The following is a 19652-nucleotide window of genomic DNA, read 5'->3' as shown; positions in this document are numbered from 1 at the left end:
GAGTTTATCCAACCAGCATTTCGTTCACAAGACAAAGCTCCAAGACAAGATAAATAGCCCAAATCCATACATCAAAATTCATCCATCTCAATAAAATATCCTCAAAGGAAAAAATGTGAAGTTCTTTATGATTAGAGAGATCCCAAGTCAAGTGATGATACAAATGAATGTATCTAACATCAATATATAGCCTCCTAAGGAGTTTGAATTAGCCTATGGGCCTACATTAGCCCCTAATGATAAAATAATGTGCAAATAAAACCCCTATTGGTGACAAGCCCACCAAACTAGCTCACAAGTGTAAAAATAAGCCTCATAAGGGGCCAAATAATAATATGTACAAGTTGCAAGGCCCTCCAAAGGCATAATAATATCCAAAAGTGCCATATTGAGGAATAAATTCCTCGAAATATGATGGACAAGGGGGTGGCCCCTTGTTCTCCAAGTAGTAGACTTGTGGTGCTCTCAGTGGGTTTGAGGGCACATAAATGACCCCATGGGTCTCCATATGAATCAGGAATGCTTGTAGATCCTCTGTAAGGGTCCAAATGATGGAATGAATATTGCTTTGACATCGTATAAGTCTCGGGACACCTGCCAAGAGTCTGGGGCTCCTGTGGGGGCCTACTGAGCATAATGTATCAAGCATATCACCATCATCTCACAAGTGGATCGCTAGTAATCTCTGAGCATCCATGAAGATCTGTGGAGTGTTGTCTGCTGTTGTGGAGGCCCATGGCTCTCTATGCATGCCCTACATGTGCCAATGTAGACCTCTAGGGGTTAGGATCCCATATAGGGAGACCCAACCCAAATGGAAACCACCTGTAATCCTGCTTAAGATCCAATGCATGCCCTAGGCTTCTAGTACAACAAATCATTAAAATAATCGATTATAAGAGCTTACAAATCATGGATAACAAAGTGGGCACTTCAAATGGCATTTCCTTCTGTAGTGGGCTTTAGGCATGTGCTAGTGTTTCCAAGCTCCAAAGGGGATTAGCCAAGTACCTTATTAAGTGGTTTCAGCCATTAAGGAGGATAGTATGTCCAAGGTACTTCCCTCTAATAGGGGTGGCAAGTGACAAATAAGTGAAATGGAATAGGGAATGAGAGGAGCAGTCCTGGGCCACATAGTGGGGCATAGGGGTAGCTATATAAGGAGAAGCCCACATCCGAGTATGTAATCTATAGGAGGGAGCAATCGTGGTACATTGTTGGAAATAATACTGAGAGGGGGGGGTGAATCAGTATTATTATATCAATAAAACTTTTTCATTTCCATATTCAGATTCATATATGCTACTTCCATAACTTCTTATCATTCAGTTAGTTGATCCTTAATGAGTGCATTAGAACATTATCAACCATATTAACAATAAACAGGTGCAGTAAAATAGAACAGATCATCACACATAAGCCACACACATGAACACCATGATATAAGGTAGAAACCCAATGTGGGAGAAAACCACCTGCTGCAAGTCATCTCAATCTTCTTCTTAATAAGAAAATCCTTTTATAATATCTATGTACTGGTGCAGTCTTATACCAGTACGCAGGCTTCTACCTACAAAGAGCTTCAACCCTCTCTCGTTCTCCAGTCTCTCCTGGAAGGGAGCTACAACCCCCTTAGCTCTTGCACTAGCTAAGATACTAATACGTAGGCGCCGGCCTACAATCTTCTCTCCTCCGGGTACCACGTTTCATACATTTTCAGACTGGATACACCTGAAGCACAACACATAATCTGAAAGGCCACGTTTCATCCAATTTTCATACTGGGCCCATAAATATCATTGAAGCACATAATCAATCAATCTTCTCGATCACCCCAAACACCAGATCAATACATATACAAGGATAATATGTGAGTTATCAACCAAATCTAGTCCATTAGATCACATAAAGTTAAGTCATCAATCATGCTGCTATCAGAACTCAATACCAGTAACCAAACATCAAATATGCACCCAGAACCCTGCAGAATAGTCAAAGGCAGTTAAAACAAATTTCAAGCAGGGTCCGCAACTTCACCGATAAGCATCTGTGGATATCCGCACTTCAACTGTCACTGTGCCTGCGGATCTCCGCACCTGCACCTGCGGGTTGCCTGTGCACCTCCGCACCTTCTCCGTGTCTGACTTGCGCACCTCCGCACTGTGCCTTCTGCTGCGCTGCGTACCTACGCACCTGCGCCTTCAGCTGCGCTGCGTACCTCCGCACTTTTCCTGTGTTGCACCTGCGGTCCTGAGGTTAAAGGTGATTTTCAGACTTCAAGCATACCCCAGACTATCAGATCTACAGATCTGATCATGCGCCAAGTTGATCTCGACCCATCCGTAGATTCGCCTTATAAAGCTCATGTTTCTCCTTGATTTGGATCTAGACATTACTCCCAAGAGATCATTAGTATTTCAGATCTAGCTCACCTTAAGATATTCAACCCATAAGCATGCTCTAGCCAAATGATCTCCTTCCTCTTTTATAGCCTTAGGCCTTTCACAATACCACGGACCAAAACTATAATAACACAATACCACGGACCCAACGGGCTAAATACCAAGGGTTAAACATAAGAAACCCCACGTGTGCTTTTCTCTGCATGAAAGTGTGTGCACTTTAGGACCGCACCTTTTTGTTTTGTGATCCCGCGAACATGTCCGCACCTTATGAACGCAAAACCTGCGGACCCAGCCTATGACCGCACCTACTGAACGGCGCACCTGTGTACTTCTTATTTTCTTCATTCTTTGTGAGCTGATCATCAATCTCTGCTACTAACCTATTGTACTGGGATCTATCAACTGTATAAGTTGCCATCAAGGACAACACTTGAGCCATAATGCCAACAATCTCCCCCTTTGGACTTGATGGCAAGGTTAACATTAATGGCAAGGTTAACTTGTCATACTGAGGACTTGTATTTTGATTCCTCTGAGTTGTCCTGCATCCCATGTATTATGTCAGATCTGATATCTCTTCTGTAGATTCATCTAGATATGTATAAGTGAGATGTTCTTCTATGAGTGGGTTGCCATCAAGTACAACACATGCATCATAATGCCAACAATCTCCCCCTTTGGACTTGATGGCAACAACACCAAATCACTCTCCCCCTTTGACATCAAGGGCAAAGGGCGGACCAAGATATTCTCTTCCTTTGCTGTCCATACTCCCCCTGAGTACCTGCTGAAATCTCTGAATGAACTCCCCCTTTGAATATGCCATGGTGCACCCATCTGTCCATGCTGAAATCTCTGCTTTGCTGAAATATGTTGTTCATGCTCCCCCTAAAATCAAGCAAGGTCTGCAAACAGATGTTCTACAAGAAGAACATGAATCTATACATCATAAATGACCTTCCTATCACCAAGGACTCATACATACATCTATCTCCCATCACAATGGTGATATACCAAAAGTTTACATATGATAACATAAGAGAATAACATCATTCATCCCAGGCATAGAGGGGAAACCAAAATAGGTCGTTATATGACCTGAAGAGATCTCATCAAATGACTACAATAGATAGAGACACACTATTACATCATGAGTCTTGATATGACCTTTAAATCGAATGATATACATGACATTTATAACAAAGACCAAACACCTAAATAAGATCATGATAAACATCAGCAACAACACTGTATGATCTGCTCCATAGCATCTGTCAACAGCAACTAGACCAGCAACTTGTATTAGTGGATGAATCATCAAGGTATGTCCGTAACAACTCATCCTTTTGAACAAAATCATTCACATTCTATCAAATGAGAGAAACACCATAGCCATCCAGATCTGCATCAATCAACATATGTACGAAACAACCTATCATCATATAGGTAAGAACTCATCATCATCATGTCTCCAACAATGCAACTTTGAATAATCATCCATGTATCCAGCCAACAATCCTCATCCATATATGTGCCAAGAACAATAGGAATCCTGCATTATCTTTATGCATATGACGATAGCAGCATATGATAGACTCATCATCAAGTACAAGCTTTGTACTTTTCTTTATCCTTACAAATATATGCACCATCTAAGAATCAATCCACAAATATGATCTGAACATCAACTATGAGCAAGATATATCTTTTATCCATATAAGCATCATCACCAAGGACTATTAACCATAATGCCAACAATGCATTAAAAGCATATGCTCCCCCTAAACCTGTGCCATCTTGTTTACTGTCAGATCTGATCATGCATATCAGCAAGAAGTATCAAGACATCAACAAGTTAGAACCAAAATACTTCTAACCATCAAGTCATTTCCACACATCATCAAAAAATCAACCAGAGCAAATAATAAACTGAATCATATCAGATCCTTTTTCTGAGCTTGTCCCCACTGCCTTTCCTCAAATAACCATATACGCGACTATGCCATAACCAACTCGCGTATATACATGACTTCTCTTTAAGAAACTTGCGTATGAGATTCAGGACACTGAAGTTTTACACTTTCAACTCCCCCTGAGTCTGTTATGTCTGTGCCGTGATGTGTCTCAGTACATTTTTCTGAGTGAACTTCCTTCTTCTTCCATATCTTCAAGTGTGATGAAGTTTTCTCCTTTTGGTGTGATGTTCATCCTTTGTTCCTGCATTCCTTTGCTATATGTCCAAGCTTGTTACATGCATAGCATCTTACATGTTTCATATTTCTCCTGTAGCAATCAGCAGCTTTGTGACCAAACATATTGCAAGCAAAGCAATATCCATTAAAGTACCTTGAATGAGATGATCTTTCTGCATGATGGTCTTGAACCCTTCTTCTTCTGCATCTAGCTGCCACATGTCCAAGATTATGACATACAAAACATTCAACATTATTCATAGGAGGAGAAAAAGATTTTCTTTGAAGGACTTCTTTCCTTGCTTGATGATGAGATTGACCTTCCATCTCCTTTTTGACCTTTTCAGATTTTGCATTAGAGTCCCTTGTCTTACTAGATTCACCTTTGACAGATTCATGAAAACCAAGATCAGTTTTGATAGCAGGAGACCTTTGACTATTAAGAATATCATCCAACACTTTAGTACTATCTTGAAAACGTAAGAGCTTATCCTTTTCTTCTAATTTACCTTTCAAGATATTTACCTCAACCTGAAGTTGATTTTCCTTTTCCAAACATTGCTTCTTCAAAATTTCTTCAGACTTTCTTTCCTCTTCCATTTGTTGCCTTAGTTTAAGAATCTCCTTTTCTTGTTCTTCATTCACATCCTGCTGCATTTGACGAATTCTGAAGGCACATTCCAGCTGAGATTTTAAGTTGATAACTTCGTTTTCCTGTTTTTCAATAGCTTGGAGTAGATCTTTATTCTACTTCTTTGTTTCTTCAAGTTCTTCCTTTAGCGAGAGGGTCGTAGCTTCAAGACTTTCATAATAACTGGATCGATCTCTGAGCTTCTTGATTGTTGTGTTCTTTTCAATGACTTCATTTCTTAGAGATGTTACTTCATCCTGCAACTTTTGATATTTGTCCTTGAATAACTCTCGTTGAGCCTTTAGTCTAGTAGCAGCTTCTTTGAAGGCACCATCCTTTATGTTCAAAAGTTTTTCTTGAGCTCTAATTTTGTTTGTCAGACTTTTAAATTCTGCCTCTATTTGATATCTTTCTTGTTCACCCATAAGAGCAAATTCAGTTGTTTCGCTATTACTTTCATCTTTTCCAAATGGATAGATACCTGTATCACCAGAGGATAACAAATTCATACCTGATAGATCTTGTTCATCTTCATTCTGAAGTGATTCTGAATCTGATTCTGAATCTGAAGAGCTTCTTACACCTAATCCCCAATCGATTCTCCCACTGTCATAGTTCTTCTGAGATGTCTTCTTCTTCTTAGGTGCTTTCTTCTTAAGCTTCTTTCCCATAGTTCCACGGATCTCCTTTAAGCGATCAAGCTTCTACCAAAGGACCTGCTCTGATACCAATTGTTGGAAATAATACTGAGAGGGGGGGGTGAATCAGTATTATTATATCAATAAAACTTTTTCATTTCCATATTCAGATTCATATATGCTACTTCCATAACTTCTTATGATTCAGTTAGTTGATCCTTAATGAGTGCATTAGAACATTATCAACCATATTAACAATAAACAGGTGCAGTAAAATAGAACAGATCATCACACATAAGCCACACACATGAACACCATGATATAAGGTGGAAACCCAATGTGGGAGAAAACCACCTACTGCAAGTCATCTCAATCTTCTTCTTAATAAGAAAATCCTTTTACAATATTTATGTACTGGTGCAGTCTTATACCAGTACGCAGGCTTCTACCTACAAAGAGCTTCAACCCTCTCTCGTTCTCCAGTCTCTCCTGGAAGGGAGCTACAACCCCCTTAGCTCTTGTACTAGCTAAGATACTAGTACGTAGGCGCCGGCCTACAATCTTCTCTCCTCCGGGTACCACGTTTCATACATTTTCAGACTGGATACACCTGAAGCACAACACATAATCTGAAAGGCCACGTTTCATCCAATTTTCATACTGGGCCCATAAATATCATTGAAGCACATAATCAATCAATCTTCTGGATCACCCCAAACACCAGATCAATACATATACAAGGATAATATGTGAGTTATCAACCAGATCTAGTCCATTAGATCACATAAAGTTAAGTCATCAATCATGCTGCTATCAGAACTCAATACCAGTAACCAAACATCAAATATGCACCCAGAACCTTGCAGAATAGTCAAAGGCAGTTAAAACAAATTTCAAGCAGGGTCCGCAACTTCACCGATAAGCATCTGCGGATATCCGCACTTCAACTGTCACTGTGCCTGCGGATCTCCGCACCTGCACCTGCGGGTTGCCTGCGCACCTCCGCACCTTCTCCGTGTCTGACTTGCGCACCTCCGCACTGTGCCTTCTGTTGCGCTGCGTACCTACGCAGCTGCACCTTCAGCTACGCTGCGTACCTCCGCACTTTTCCTGTGTTACACCTGCGGTCCTGAGGTTAAAGGTTATTTTCAAACTTCAAGCATACCCCAGACTATCAGATCTACAGATCTGATCATGCGCCAAGTTGATCTCGACCCATCCATAGATTCGCCTTATAAAGCTCATGTTTCTCCTTGATTTGGATCTAGACATTACTCCCAGGAGATCATTAGTATTTCAGATCTAGCTCACCTTAAGATATTCAACCCATAAGCATGCTCTAGCCAAATGATCTCCTTCCTCTTTTATAGCCTTAGGCCTTTCACAATACCACAGACCAAAATCATAATAACACAATACCACGGACCTGACGAGCTAAATACCAAGGGTTAAACATAAGAAACCCCACGTGTGCTTTTCTCTACATGAAAGTGTGTGCACTTTAGGACCGCACCTTTTTGTTCTGTGATCCCGCGAACATTGTTAAAATTGGCAACCAGGGCAAAACTTCATGTGGGTCATCTTATTCATGGCTAATAATATTTTTATTAGATTCCTCTCGTCGAGAGGTGTAGGATTGATATAAAGATCATCCAATTCCGATAAGTATTCATGGAGATATGAATTTATTTTGATTATGGAATTATTATCAAGCCGACCTACAACTCATGTAGGCTCAGAAGCCCAACAGTCGCATCTATTCACCCACCAACGTTGTGTATAAATATAAGAGGACTTTTCCTCATTTGGACTCACTCATCTCATCACATCTCTCTCTCTCTCTGCTACGCAGAAATGAGTCTCTTCTCTACTGCGCTAAAATGGGTCTCTCTCTCACACATGTGAAGCCGGAAGCTGTTGAATTTGAAGCTGCAACTGCAGAAGTATAGATTGACTTGCGTGGCCTAGAAGATCTCCTCTTTGGAACTGCGTTGTAGGTTCATCTGAACCTCCTCTGAAAGCCACAACTTTTGGTGGTGGAATGAAGTCAATCCGATGAACGGTTTGCAAGATATCGACTGCCCTAGTTTGAAGCTGGAAACTGCTGAAACTGAAGCTGCAACTGCAGAAGTAAAGATTGACTTGCGTGGCCTAGAAGATCTCCTCATCTGAACTGCGCTGTAGGTTCATCTGAACCTCCTCTGGAAGCCGAAACTTTTGGTGGTGGAATGAAGTCAATCCGACTGTCGGTTTGTGAGATATGGTCTGCCCTAATTTGATAATGACGCCGCTAATGCTGATGCTGCTGATCTAGGGTTTGCTACTGCTGATATGAATCAGATTTATTGTACTATTTCTCTCTGCTGAATTATTGAAGATAAAAGAAGATTTGATCAAAGGGTTTCCCCACACATTGTGGGATTTGTCCCTGGCTAGCCGCCACATCTTGTGTCTCTTGTCTTGGCTTGTTTTTGTCGATCGTTTAATGTTCTATCAGCACTTTACTTTATGTACATGTGATTGCTAATCAGTGGAATATAATAAGAAAAAGAAGTAAACTGTTATAAGCATAGAACATACCATAACTTAACAAACATGTCCGCACCTTATGAACGCAGAACCTGCGGACCCAGCCTATGACCGCACCTACTGAACGGCGCACCTGCGTACTTCTTATTTTCTTCATTCTTTGTGAGCTGATCATCAATCTCTGCTACTGACCTGTTGTACTAGGATCTATCACCTATATAAGTTGCCATCAAGGACAACACTTGAGCCATAATGCCAACAATCTCCCCCTTTGGACTTGATGGCAAGGTTAACATTAATGGCAAGGTTAACTTGTCATACTGAGGACTTGTCTTTTGATTCCTTTGAGCTGTCCTGCATCCCATGTATTATGTCACATCTGATATCTCTTCTGTAGATTCATCTGGATATGTATAAGTGAGATGTTCTTCTATGAGTGGGTTGCCATCAAGTACAACACATGCATCATAATGCCAACATACATGAGGTGCCCCAGCCTTGATTTTTCCACCCTTCTTCATATACCTTTTGCCTTTTATGAATTTTCTTTATTTAACTACTCGAGGTTCAAAGGACAAGAGCATGATATGTAAGATATTGCAGTGATTACCCCCTTTTAGGTAGGGTGGTTCATTGCCCTCCAAGGGTTGGGACAATCATGGGTTCCCGAATTCTAGAAGAGGCTCATCTAGGGCCTATGGAACCAGGGTGATGGCCATGGTTTGGGGTAGAGCTCATGTAATGGCTTTTGCCCACGTGCTAATTATTTTTGTCTCATCCATCTTTTGCATTTTGTGGTACAATTCTTTGTTAAATGTGGCCAATTATGCTTTTCACTTTTTCTTTTAATTGCTTTAACCTCCAGGGCATCATTCTAGGCCTGACCCAAGTTGGGGGCAAGGGAATAGGGAGGCTAGCCCTATGTGGACCCAAAATGGGAATGTGGACCCAGGTGGGTGAAAATATGAATGAGGGTATAGTGAGTGGAAAGGGAGTAATATGTGTGGGTAAAAGAGCGGGACCACGCACCCAAAGTCGGGGTTTCCCAAGTAGTACCACCCTAGAACCAAATAGTCAATAAAGGAGATCCCACGGGACTAAGATCCAAGGGTAACAACCAAAAGAAATCAAGGAGACAAATGCACAAACTAAGTCCACTCTTTCCGCCAAATCCCCCCATCAATCCATACCCAGAAGTATCCATGATAAGTAAACCCAATACTCAATTACCAAATGACAAGACATACTTTTAGATTTGGAAGGCGCACCTTCAAACATACCATCAATACAAGTGGGTAAGGGACCACATGGCTGGTTCAAGTGGCAGAGAAATGGCACAACAAGCTAGTAGGAGGCATCAAAGTGTTGTTGGCCCCCTGCTGAGGCTCATCATGGATAAAAATTTCTCCTGGGGATATCACCCACAAAGTGGTGGGTAACAAAACCAAAAAAGGGAATTTATTAGGCAGGAAACTGATTACAAAAGAATGAATCATACACAGGTTTAAGGTTTAGTGTACTGTTGCTCACTAACCACTGCTCAATGGCAATCTTTGCTTATGGTGAGACAGAATGTATTCTCCTCTGATATTCTGTCTCATTCTCCTCCAATCATCAAGGAGACTGCAGCTCTCATCTCTGCGGTTGCCCTTCATCATTTCCTCCTTCCTCTAAGTTCAATGTAATGGTCTTTTTTTATCACAGCCTTCAGCCTTCATTTCTAATAGGCAGGCTTGAAGGCGAACCATCACAATGGTTCATTTCAACTTCCAGGAGAATTTTGAGAAATTTGAATTTCTTTTATCAACTTGGACAAACACAATTAAAAGTTTATTACAAATTTAAAAGTTAGTATTTTGTGGTAAAGGATCCAATTCAGATCAAATCCCCATCTTAAATAAACCACAATTTAAATACTGGTTTCTCTGAGGTATTCATTCTCAAGCTACTGAGTCTTCTCAAACCACTGAAACAGCATTAAATACCAATCACTAGAATGAAAGCAGAAGTTTAGACCAACTGAGTATTCATTCTCAAACCATAAGAGCAGACGGTTCCTTCAACCCAGTCAAACAGCATCCAATATCAATCAATACGATGAAAACGGATTATTATACCAATTGGGTATAATTCATTATCAAACCAGAATAAAAATACGACTCCTCAAGCTATTCAAACATTATTAAAATGTCAATCAATCGAATTAATACAGAAGATTGTTATACCAACAGAAACCTGAAATCCAGTATTCTGCTTTCTTCTCTATTCATTCTGAAAACTACGACAAAAAGAGGGGCTAATAGAAAGAACCAGAACGAAGCCTAAGGCACTGCTTTTGACACCTCCTGAGGCAAATATCATTCCAATTAGGCAAATGGTGCTGGTTGGCACACACACTGCGTGTACATGCATCAGTACAGGCATCCAATTCCGAGACCCCACACACTGTAACACAAGTATTTGGAGTTGGGTCTTTAGAAAAATCTCCAACTTTGTTCAGCATACGCTTTGAAGTGCACACGCGCTCACAAACAAAGACATCATTCGGACTCTTTTCAGACCCTGCTTTCAGCCGCTGTTCTTCGCTCTTCCGCCTCGTTGCTTTGACCACCTGTTGAACTGCGACAGCGGGGATGGCCGCGCCAATCACTGCCCACCACCAGTCAACCATTTTTATCAAATGCCCTCTGATTCTCTCGGGTTCTAGCTCCAAAATAGTGGTATCCTAAGCCGATTTCAGAGCGAATTGAGTCAGGTTAAGACGGATTATATTTGAAAATAAATTCAGTTGGATTTTCATCCACGGCTTCGTCTGTGAGAAGCAGAAGCTCTGCTTCGGGAGAGAGTGAAAGCTGAAGAGCTATAAAAGAATTGAAATAAGATGGCTCAGAACGTTACATAGTTGAGAGCCAGGTGTACTCATTTTTCGAACCGTGTAACATCTTCAGAGTTGCTCTAGGGAGGGACGCCGAACACCTCCACGTCAACCGGCCCTCTTGCCACGCTGGCACCTCACCTTCCGTACGACATGTGCGGCTGCATGTAGTGACCTGTTACCGGTTGAGAGCATATGAGTAACGGTTCGGCAGGTGGAGGCAGGGTTTAGGGTTTGTTTAGTGTGAGTACCATGCGCTTTGTTTATTACTGCATTCATTTCTGTTTGGAACATGTTCTTGTCTATTTGCTCTACCGAGTAGTTGAGCGTTGCTGCTCCAATGGTGGTCACTGCTATTACAATCGTCGGTGATGCGGATAGTGGCTTCGGTGACACAGGTGGTGGTTTATGGATTAGCAAAGATGATCGCGCTGGAGGTTGTTCGGTTGTTTTCATGTGTTTCGTCTTGTTTTTTCGTCTGGTTTTTCTTCCCATCTAGTGGTATGGGCTCATTATTCATCTGTCTTTATCGCTGTGGTGAATTTAGCTCGGCTCGGTGTTGAAGATGGCCGTTTTGCGCTCTGAATGTATTTTTCAGGTTCCTAATTCAATTTATGCGCTGCAATTTCACATTTTATCTGCATTTTTGGAGATATCTAACCATTTTGATGTTGTTTTGCAAGTTGTTGTAGGTTGTTGCAGTTTCAGCAACTGTTTTTGGAGCATCTAGGGTTCTTGTGGCTTTTTGGCATGAAGAAAAAAAGGTAGGACATTGTCTTACCAACCTGAATACTGTGGTTTAACACATTTAGCCTCCATTGGAATATTGTGCCTTTTGTTATGCTTGTGTATGTGTTTACCTGTGTGGGTTTTAGCTAATTTATGGGTTTTCAGTTTGTTGGGTTTTGGGTTTTGGGTTGTGGGTTTTACAGTGAATGGGTTTTGCCTAACTCTTTATCCTTTGACTAGCGGTCCCAGTTGTTTGTATCTCATTTTATCATTCCAATTTCTCGTCCGTATAGAAGTAGGGGTTATGAATCACTGGCATCATAAACTGCTGGATGTTTCATTTTATGGAATTGAGAGCTTATCCTTCCTGCCTCTACGCCTTCTTACCCAAGATAAGGGCGTGGTAAATTGACATTGAAGAGATAAGGTTTATGAATTACTTGCATCATAAACCGTTGGATGTTTCATTTTATGGAACTAAGAGCTTATCCTTCTTGCCTCTACGCCTTCTCACCCGAGATAAGGGCCTAGTAAATTGACGATGAAGAGATAAGGGCATGGTAAGCCCACAATAATGCGAGGTTTGTTATATTGGTTATTTTCTAACAACAATTGGGTCTCAATGTCTGCTTGTGTTCAAACCTGGGTCTTTATTGTGGTGATGCCTCATCTCGACCACTAGACCAAAGCCCAATAGACCAAGTCATTTTTAACAGAGTAGGGGTTATGAATTATTGGAATATATGTTGGAATATGGTCGCTTTCTGTTGCTTTATTTCCAATAGAATATTTTTGCAGTAAATATTTAACTCTGCATAAGTCTTTGGAAGAATGTCGTTCAGTTGAGTCAAGAATCTGTTCTAAATGGTTTAATGAGCATTTGTGTTATTCAGCGCAGTCAATAGTCTATTTTAAATGGTTCTTAATGAACATTTGCTTTTTATTGTTGTGGTAATTGCTTTATCATGGTTGTTAATGAGCATTTGCTTTTCACTATTGTGGTAATTGTTTACATGCTTTTGGAGTTGTCCAGGCATGAGATGGGTATTTTTTTGGTTTTCTCAACAACTATAGATCCATCATATGGTAGTATTTATGCTTGAGTCATAGCTCTGGGGCCTTGCAGAGATTGTCTTGAAGCATTATTTGTGTATCTTTTATTATTATTATTGGTTATTAGTATCTTCTATTGGTAACTACTTGTGATTTATGCTCACTTCTTTTCCTTCTTTATGTTGTTGTCTTTCATCAAGTAATTACGAAGAATGTCGTTCAACTTAGTCAAGAATATGTTATAAATGGTTCTTAATGAGCATTTGTGTTATTTAGCTGAGTCAATAATATGTTCTAAATGGTTGTTAATGAACCTTGATTTTTGTTGTTGTGGTAATTGCTTTCTCTGGTGTCTCATTCTATAAAGCACCGTAGTTGAGTATGTTGCAAGGTTTGCAATGCTTCTGCCTACTTGACGAAATCAATACAAGTCTTCTACTTAGAAGGATGCTATTGGAGTTGGCCAGGCATGAGATGGGTATTTTTTTGGTTTTCTCAACCACTGTGGATCCATGGTATGGTAGTATTTATGCTTGAGTCAGAGCTCTAGGGCCCTGCAGAGATTGTCTTGAAGCATATTTGTGTATCTTCTATTATTATCGGTTATTAGTATCTTCTATTGGTAACTACTTGTGATTTATTTCATTTCTTTTCCTTCTTTATGTTTTTGCCTTTCATAAAGTAATTACCAAGATTGTCGTTCAACTGAATCAAGAATCTGTTCTAAATGGTCCTTAATGAGCATTTGTGTTATTCAGTTGAGTCATTAATCTGTTCTAAATGGTTGTTAATGAACATTTGCACTTTGTTGTCATGGTAATTGCTTTATCGTGATTGTTAATGAACATTTTCTTTTTGTTGTTGTGGTAATTGTTTACATGCTTTTGGAGTTGGCCAGACATGAGATGGGTATTTTTTTGGTTTTCTCAACAACTGTAGATCCATGGTATGGTAGTATTTATTCTTGAGTCATAGCTTTGGGGCCTTGTAGAGATTGTCTTGAAGCATTATTTGTGTATCTATTATTATTGGTTATTAGTATCTTCTATTGGTAACTACTTGTGATTTATGTTCACTTCTTTTCCTTCTTTATGTTTTTGCCTTTCATCAAGTAATTACCAAGACTGTCGTTCAGCTGAGTCAAGAATCTGTTCTAAATGGTTGTTAATGAACATTTGCTTTTTGTTGTTGTGGTAATTACTTTATCGCAGTTGTTAATGAACATTTGCTTTTTGTTGTTGTGGTAATTGTTTACATGCTTTTGAAGTTGGCCAGGCATGAGATGGGTATTTTTTTGGTTTTCTCAACAACTATAGATCCCTGGTATGGTAGTATTTATGCTTGAGTCAGAACTCTGGGGCCGTGCAAAAATTGTCTTGAAGCATTATTTGTCTATCTTCTATTATTATTGGTTATTAGTATTTTATGTTGGTAACTACTTGTGATTTATGTTCACTTATTTTCCTTCTTTATGTTTTTCCCTTTCATCATGTAATTACCAAGAATCTCGTTCAGTTGAGTCAAGAATCTGTCCTAAATGGTTCTTAATGAGCATTTGTGTTATTCAGCTGAGTCAATAATCTGTTCTAAATGGCTGTTAATGAACATTTGCTTTTTGCTGTTGTGGTAATTGCTTTCTCTGGTGGCCTGTTCTATAAAGCTCCGGAGTTGAGTATGTTGCAAGGTTTGCAATGCTTCTGCCTACTGGATGAAATCAATACAAGTCTTCTACTTAGAAGGATGCTTTTGGAGTTGGCTAGGCATGAGATGGGTATTTTTTTGGTTTTCTCAACAACTGTAGATCCATGGTATGGTAGTATTTATGCTTGAGTCATAGCTTTGGGGCCTTGCAGAGATTGTCTTGAAGCATTATTTGTGTATCTTCTATTATTATTGGTTATTAGTATCTTCTATTGGTAACTACTTGTGATTTATGTTCACTTCTTTTCCTTCTTTATGTTGTTGCCTTTCATCAAGTAACTACTTCTTTTCCTTTGCAATGTTGTTTCAAACTGGATTCAATTGATCTTTACTCTCTATTATTTTCTCTTGAATTTCCTTTAGTGAGAACAAAGGGATTCTTTTGTTTACTGCCTATGTGCGTAGACAGAGGGTTAGTTTCTATTACACTTCTCAAGCCCATGCTCTTGGGCAAATCTTTCCTTTGAAAATGAAAATGGTCCATAAAATTGAGGGGGTCCCTATGGTGGAAAGAGCTACGGTGAAGCTTCTAGGAATTATTCAACAGTGAATATGTTTGTAATGATCCTAATTACAATGATAATTTTTTATCTTTATATGTGCAATATATATCCTCTCTTGATTGAAATAGTAATTGTCAATATATAACCTCTCTTGAAATATTAAAACAAATCTCTTCCACTAGATATATATTACAAATAGATATTATAGATCTCTTTTTCTCTTGTTGAATCCCCTCATGCTCGGTTTCTCGATGGTTATTAGTATCTTCTATTGATAACTACTTTTGATTCATGTTCACTTATTTTCCTTCTTTATTATGTTGCCTTTCATCATAATTCCATATCATAATTCCAATTCAAATTCAATATAGTTTATAGTTTAGCTTCTACTATGAAACCAATCAACATATTGCATCCTTACAAAATTCACATTGCAATTATTATGTTGACTTTCATCATAATTCCAATTCCAATTCAATATAGTTTATAGTTTAGCTTCTACTATGAAACCAATCAACATATTGCATCCTTACAAAATTCACATTGTGATTATTATGTTGACTTTCATCATAATTCCAATTCAAATTCAACTACCCAGCAGAGCGAACGGACAAGAACAGGTCCCAAACAGAAATGAACGCAGCAATGAACAAGGCGCACGGTACTCACGCTAAACAAACCCTAAACCTTGCCTCCACCTGTCGAACCGGTATTCATGTTGTCAACAGGTCACTGCATGTAGTCCCCACATTTCCTTGCAAAATTCACATTGCGATGTGGTTACAAAAATTAATTCATGCCACCCCTATGCTTGATGGCCTCCATTTCTTGCATTGCCCAAAATTGTTGAGTCTCTTGCCTGACCCAAGTATGGTGGACTACCCAAGATTGGTTGATTAGGATGTGCTTGAATGTTACCATATCCTTGACTCCAATTTGCTCCTTGTAGCCATGGAGGGACTGAGTAACCCAAGTGTCCACTTGTGTTACTAACCCCAGCACTGGGTGCAGGTGTCATATAAACACAGTTAGGATTTAAACCTACACTGGTAGGGGTATATGAGGTGGGCACAACCCCTGGCTAATAGTGGGGGACTTGGATGTTAATCAGCTCTTGGTATGATGGTGTGTGCTCTGCAATGTGGTCCAGCGTATTGGACATCATCCTATTTGCCTCAAACTAGCTTGGACCATAGACTTCCTTGCTTGTCACCCCTCCTCCTCTTTCCAACACTTCTTGAACCTTTCTTGCCTCCCTCTCTTGCCTTGCCAATTGTTTTTTATGTTCCTTATCTTCCCTTGCTTTTTGTCTTTCCATCCTTTCCTTTGTTCGAGCTTCTGCTGCAATCCTTGCAGCTCTCTTGTCCTTGGCCAACTCCTTATTTCTCTTTTTAGTTTCTTGAATTTCATTTTTTTAACGTTTAGACTCAAATAATAAACTCATATAATCTTTAGATGTGAGCAACTGTGAACTCCTCCCCAAACGAAGACAATCTGTAGTTGAGTGCCTTGATGAGGCCTTCACTCTCTCTATTGGTAGCTTTAGGAATGCACCAAGTAATCTGCAATTTGCCCCATGCTCCCTAGGATTTGACACTTGGCTTTTAGCCTCTAATATAACTGATTGGCCCCCATTATTGTCTTCTTCAGGTACTTCATGCTGAACAGGCTCCTCTTCCAATGAACCATTGTCCACAAAATAATGAACAAGTTCGGTGTTCAACTCTGATGGTTGTGAAGGCATGTCCATGCTTTCCTCATTGGTGGTAGACACATTATGTGGGTTGATATTCATCATGGCCTCTGCCAACCATGATGGTGGGCTTACCTGGGTTGGCATGCTCAATTGTTCATTGTTTAATCCTATTGCATTATCATTTGAAATCAAGTTTGCATTTTCATTCTCTTCATCAAATGCCTCATATGGAATATCACATGTAGAATTGGCATGTGGTTCAGTGGATGTGACAGCCTCCATGACATTGACATTTGGTTCATGACTGAACTGTGTCTAACTCATATGTTCATCATCACCACATAAGTGCCCTTCATAAAGGGACATTATACCTTCAACAACAACAACATCTTCTTGGGCATCAACATGGTCTTGTAAGTTCTCTGCTTATTGACCTTCCACATAAAATGCTTGGCTACAACAAGTATCATGCATGAGAGTATCGACATTAAGTGGCCATATACTAGTCCTCCTAAATCCAACCTAGATATTAGAAGGTGAGAGAGCCCTTTTTAATGCTTTACTTGCAAGCTCAAGTAACTCAAACCTTTTTACTTCCACCCCTGGATTCTTTGCCATCCACGAAGCTCGCTCGATCCTGAAATAATTCTTGAAAGGCCTAAACACATTGAGATCAAGGGGTTGCAATCTATGAGTAGTATGAGCCGGCAATGTTAACAGGTCAATGCCAAAATTGTTGGCCTCCTCGATTGTCTGCAAAGCCATGTGACTTCCATGGCCATCTAAATCAGTAGGTGTTTGATTTCAGGCAAGACACCACCTGGTACAGATGCAACAAAATGACAAAGCTAATTCAAGAATAGTTCCTTTGTCATCCATGCATGGGGATGCGTTGCAGTGCATGCACCTGGTTCACAGTTCTATATATAGTTTTTTAGTTGTGTTTTACCTTTGAATAGGTAAAATCCTGGGATTGAAGAACCAATTGCATTGACACAAGAAAGTATAGTGATCCACTCCCTGCTCTTAGGCAAAATCTTAGGCACATTTATGCTCCCTCTTTTGGCAATTACCCACATACCACAATTCCTTCCTGCCTGTAAGCCTATTTCATCACAATTCCATATATGGTCTGGGGCATATGAGTGTTGCTCATATGCAGCAGAAAGAGTTTTATAAAACTTAGACACAATTGTAGGGCGTAGATTTAAAGCCCTGTCTCTGTCAAGGCTCTCAGTTGTACGTAGCACAAGGTCTGGATGCCTCTTTTTAGATCTACTCCACCATGATTTACCAGGAAACCCATCTTTGAAGGGGTTTGGCCTCCCCTGACAGATTTGAGCTACTGTGGATTTAAGTTGTATAATCTCTAACCCATGTCCCAATTGGGCCATCTCCTTACACCACTCAACCACCTCGGCCTCCTCCTCTTCAGTCATAAGTGTAATAGGCCCTCTACGCTTCGTATTAGTCAACCCATTTATCCAATAATGTATGTTAGAGGCAGCAATACCATGTTTTTTTGCAGAGGCATAGATTGAATGTCCCTTAAACTTGATGTCATCAATTGCAGCTAGCATGTCTTGCTTTGTCCAACCTCTGATGGCACTGATTTTCTTTGTTGAACTTGCACCTTGCACTGTGGTTGAAGGCGGCTTTGTGGTTGATGGTGGGATAGCATGATCTGCCACCACAATGTCCTTTTCAATGACATTACTGGGAGAATTCACATCACCCCCCCTATCCTCATCTGATGAAGTGGACTGCAGTTGGGCCCGCCTCACCCCTTGCCTCCTCCTGTTCCTTGTACGATCTGCAATATATACTCTTGGCATGGTCGCAACAACCTGCAAAGTAACCACCAAATTTTGATTTTAAAAAACTGTATTAGAAAACAAGGAAATTCATTGGCCTTTGCAATCAATGAGCAACAACAATTAGTGCTTTATCTATATATTGTAGCTGAATACATCTCGGATCTTAAAATCATTATTGGAAGGGTTTAAACTTCTTTATTTGATTCTTAGATTATTTTTACGACTTATCAGGAAGAGCTATTCCTTTTTAATTTTGTAACATGTTTGACATAACACAATTTCTTTAACCCAACTATTTTTCTGTGTCCTCAAATGATTGTTCCTAGCATTCATTTTATTCATAGTTGGTGAAAATATGGGTTTTCAGGAAGAGCTATTCCTTTTTCTTTTTTGTAATAGCTTTGACATAACCGAGTTTCTTCAACCCAACTAACTTTTTGTGTCCTCAAATCATTGTTTTTGGCACTCATTTTGTTCTTGCCATTTTTTTTATTCCTAGTAAGGGTTAGCATGTTTTTATGTAAGGGTTCTTAGTTGTAGTATCTTTATGTAGTTATGTAGTTATTTTGATTTCAGATTCACCTCAGGGACACATCTTTTCAGTTTTGTCATTCTTCACTCATTGTTATAATGTTGGAGCCATCTGATCTCAATGAGCATTAATATAGGTAAGAAATTATCCTTGTTGTTGACTGCTTAGGGGCAACAACTCATACACACAAAAAAGACATACCGAGAATTCCCCTCATAAACCCATATCACATAACATTACACTTCAGATCAGAAAACCATCAGAGATCATCAATCATACAAAATCCATCATATCAAAATCACAAAACAAATCTCATATACAACACATACATAATTTAGTTTTATATCAACC

General features: G+C 39.7%; 1 pseudogene across 1 annotated transcript in view; it reads right to left on the bottom strand.

Annotated features, from left to right (window-relative positions):
- The window catches only part of LOC149211088 (uncharacterized protein At5g64816 pseudogene), a 45059-nt pseudogene extending 33665 nt beyond the window's left edge, over positions 1 to 11394 (bottom strand). The window contains exon 1 of the transcript XR_016252983.1: positions 10678 to 11394. The product of XR_016252983.1 is annotated as an uncharacterized protein At5g64816 pseudogene (transcript). The remainder of the gene's footprint in view (positions 1 to 10677) is intronic.
- Positions 11395 to 19652: the final 8258 nt, after the last annotated feature.

Source organism: Pinus tabuliformis, chromosome 1_2 (genome assembly GCF_031772625.1).
Source record: "Pinus tabuliformis cultivar Carrire ecotype Pingquan chromosome 1_2, CPIR1, whole genome shotgun sequence".
In the NCBI taxonomy this organism is placed as follows: Eukaryota; Viridiplantae; Streptophyta; class Pinopsida; order Pinales; family Pinaceae; genus Pinus; species Pinus tabuliformis.
Note: the sequence above shows the minus strand (reverse complement) of the source record. Positions and strands in the feature narration are given on the sequence as shown.